This window comes from Myotis brandtii, unplaced genomic scaffold, assembly GCF_000412655.1.
Source record: "Myotis brandtii unplaced genomic scaffold, ASM41265v1 scaffold686, whole genome shotgun sequence".
Classification (NCBI taxonomy): Eukaryota; Metazoa; Chordata; class Mammalia; order Chiroptera; family Vespertilionidae; genus Myotis; species Myotis brandtii.
This window is the reverse complement of record NW_005370683.1, coordinates 2,032,115-2,036,340: the sequence shown is the minus strand read 5'-3', so window position 1 is coordinate 2,036,340 and position 4,226 is coordinate 2,032,115.

Here is a 4,226-nt window from a genome sequence, read left to right as displayed (position 1 = left end):
GCACAGGGGCTCGTCCAGCACCCGGCCGCACAGCCTGCACTCCAGCTCCGCGCCCACGGCTTCTGCAAAGCGCTCCAGGGCGAAGCCCATGGCAGGGATGGGGGTCAGGGGACGCGGATGCGGAGTCCACTTCCTCCGAGCACCCTGGTCTCCCCGGGGTCCCCCTGAGACAGCGCTCCCGCTGTGGTCCCGGCTGATCGGAGGGGAGGGAGTGCGGGCAGGAGGAGAAGGTTGGGGGGTTGTAGTCTCAGAGTTTGGCGTGAAGTTTTCGGGCTCCAGCTAAGTCCCCTGGCTCCGCCGTATTGACGCTAATAGAAGCCACCTCAAGTGATGCCCCCTACCCCCCTTAGCTGCTCTGCAATTTATATTCTTTCAAATTGTGTCCGCGGAGGGCGAGTCCAGCTCTCAATAGCCCTTGGGGAAACGGTGCTCCACTTCGCCTGCACAGTGAACTTCAAGCAGTCTTCCCGCAGAAATAACTTCCAATTCCACCTGAACATAAGCTCCAGGGAAGCAGAATCTTTATTGTCCATGAGGTTGTCCATTCCACTGAGTCCTCATCACTCCGCATCAAGTCGATCTGCAATAAATGTGTTGGAATTCGATGCACTTTTGTTCTTTCAAAGCAATCAACTACAAAATCACCAGCTAGGTGTGTCTGCCAGCCTAGGAAAATCACTGTGAGGTATCTACAGGGCCAGGTTTCTCAGATCACCATCCGGAAATCAGTGAGATTCCTGAGGCAGATGATGACTGGCAGCCGCGATGGGGAGCAGGCCAGGTGCTCTCGCCTTAGGAAACCTCTCTCAGGGAGAACTTGAAGCACCATTCACGGCCTCCAGCCATGTGAGCAGGCTGGGATGCTGTTACTGAGCACTCGGACTCCTGGTTCAATCACCACACCATCCATCTGCTACTTCCGCAGGCATTTACACCGGGAAGGGAATGCGACCTTTTGGGCACCTGGAAAGGTGAATTAAAGGGAAGGATTGTGAAAGAGAGCAGTGACATCACAAAGAAAATCTTAGTAGTTGCTTTCCTCTACTTACCCTGAATATACAGTTTAGGTCCAAAGTGCTTCCTCCCCCAGTTTGATTCTTCAAAGTGGGTAGCATGCCAGGCCTTGCTGAAAGCATGCAGCGAGGAGTGCCTCCAAGCTCTCCTTCCCAGCTTCCTTCATCATCTTCTGAAACTTACTAGGAACGTAAAGCAACCCTATCACCTGGATACACACCACTTCCCGCCCTTATCCTGCAGCTACTTCCACAGGCCGAGGATGGGCTCCCTAAATTAATCAGTGATGATTCCTCATGGCCAGCTGAGCCTTTGCCCAGAAAGCTGTATCCTTATGTATAGCACCAGTAGCTCTCAGTTGAAACACAGGAACAAGGCTCCAGTCTTTGCCCTTTAAATCCTTGGAGCTAAGGGAAGAATTAGCAATGGCTAATAATAGAGGCTAATAAGAACCTTCTGGGCCTTCTTTCTGTTTGAAAGATGAGATTTTATTAGAGTAGTTCAATAGCAGTGGGGATCCTGGAGTGACTTGCCAGATATTTGATATGCTTTTAAACTTGTTTCAAAATAAGATGCTCTAGTCCACATTTTCTACATATAGATATATGATAAAGTAACATTTGCCACAATGCTGTAAACTTCCCCCTTCCCTTTGGCCTTTCACAAAGCAAACAAACAATAATTCCCAAATAAATAAGAAATCATTTAACACTAGTCGCATGCGCATATGCTTGTGAATTGCATAGGCTATCCAAAGGAGCATGTTATAGAATTTATTCAAATAACCTGGGCCAGAGGGTTCTGTTCCATCTTCTTTATTTTAGTTACAGAAAAAGCTGTGACTTATAGCTGTGAGTTTATAGCTAGGGCTTGACATTTATTTCACAATAAGCATGATGGTAGTGAGAATGTTTTTAAGAAAAGGGAGAGAAGAGGCGAAATCTGAAAATGTTCAGTTGAGATATTATAAAACTGAGACATGCAGTTAGTTGAAAACAACAACAACTACGTATCACAATGGTTATATGATGAGTTTGGTCAACCCATGTAATTCCTGTAGCAAAACAAGGGTCGTGAGCCGATTTTGTTACGAGTAATTCCAGGATGTATAACATTTTGATTGAAGAGAAGATGGATGTCAAAAACCTTGTCTACAGAGACTCACAAGTTAAAAATGAGAACATGTAAAGTGAAGCCAAGTAATGAAGGAGGCCAATGATTGAAGAGAAGATGGATGTCAAAAACCTTGTCTACAAGTTAAAAATGAGAACATGTGAAGTGAAGCCAAGTAATGAAGGAGGCCAAAAGGGAGCTTAGGAAAATCTGTTACATGAGAAAAGGCAAGAGTGGGTGCTTCCAAGAGAGTTAATTGCCAGGACGAAAACATTATGAGGTGAACGCTGAGGAAAGGACACACCTACATGAAGCTCCTGGGCTCTTCCCATACGAAAACATTGCAGCATAATAAACCTGTGACATCAATTGAGCTAACTAGTCTGATTTCCCTTCCCAGACTATAAAAGATTGTTCTATAAATTAGGAAAATTGTAGTATCACAGAAAAGCTTAGCTGAGCTGGAAACCTGGAGCCCAATTAGACGGAAGTAACTGGGTAAACAAAGAAAGCACTTGAAAGAAGTTTAAATTACCCACGAATATTTCAGCAAAACAGATTCAGTAACACTGAAATATCTTTTGCCAAATAAGAAAAATTACCACCTTGCATCAATAGCTTGGGCATGTCCTTATGTCTTCACTGATCAGAATTATCTATTAAGAATCCCTGGCTAGTGAAAGCTGCAGGCTCAAAAGCAACATTGTCTTTCTTCTTGCTGCGGGTTGTGGCCAAGACCAGGCCTGTCACCTTTCTCATAACCTTCCATTCAGGCTGAACCTGAGACTATGCTTTGCCAACTGAGATTCAATGGGGAGACAATAAATATACTTCTTTCATCTGCAAGCCAAGGAACATGGCTGAACTCAAAATATTTTAAGGTAACCAGTGTTCGGTTAGGTATTTTCAGCATAGGAACTAGTTTTTGTTTTAATCCACTGTCAGGGCTCATATATTCATGAAAACAGATAAAGAATTTACTTACTTGCTATATTCTTTGGGCCAATTTCTAGAGCAGTAATGAAAGTGGGCATGTCTGTGAGTGTCTCCAGTGAGAAGAGTGAGTCATCCCTACTTCCAAGGATGAATAGGGAATCTGAGAGTTACTGATTGTTAAGTCAAATGCTAAAAGACCTAATACTGAAATACTATATTCCAAGACTCAGAAATGATGAATGGAGAGGTGAAAAGGAGAAAGAGATAATTTTTTACACCCCATGCATAGATAAAACCTTAAGTCAACTCATTTGTGATTTTTTAAATGCTGTCTCATGCATTTGATTGAGAATTATAAAGTCAGGAAGCTTGAAGAAATTTTTCAAAGAAACAAATAAAGCATTTCTTTAATTCATACATGTTTTGATAGTCCATTTTGGCACTTTCAACAAAACAGTAATTTTTAAATCTTCTATTATATGACCTTAAAATCTCATCATTTATATTTCCTTTTCCCTGAATTACTATTATGATCTGTAACCATATACATTTCTCCAAAGTGCCCCAAATTTAAGCTGTAACTATCTATAAAAGATTACCCTGGTAGGCGAGGTAAAAATACCCGGTTATTTGAGGTCAAAATGTTCCTGTGGAATACATTTATTTGTATTGTTGAAGTTAACATTCATTTCTGTTCTTATCTTTATATTATTTACACTTAGTAGCATAAATAAATGTGTTTATAAAGCATGCGATAATAAGGTCAACTTGGAACTATTTAAAAATCCTAAAGTTGATTAAAACAATAAAAGATGCTTTAAAGTTGAGTTATTTGAAAGCTCATTAAGAATGAGGATGCTATTTTTACAAGATAGGCTGATAACATACTATGTCAGGGAAGACACACTTCTGGATGTGCATTTCACTCTGAAAATTACAGAAATGGCCAAACCCAGAGAACATAGAGCAATATCAGTCATTATGATTTCTGTCTGTCGGCACATACTCCACTAGAAGTTATTTTCTATTACCTTCCTTTTCAACTACCTTTGGCAAAATGAAGAATTTAAAGGGGCATCATGACCGTGCAGAATGCCATTTTCAAGAAGAATAAAATGATATGAACAAAACTATTGTGTACAACAAAATACAGTAAATGATTT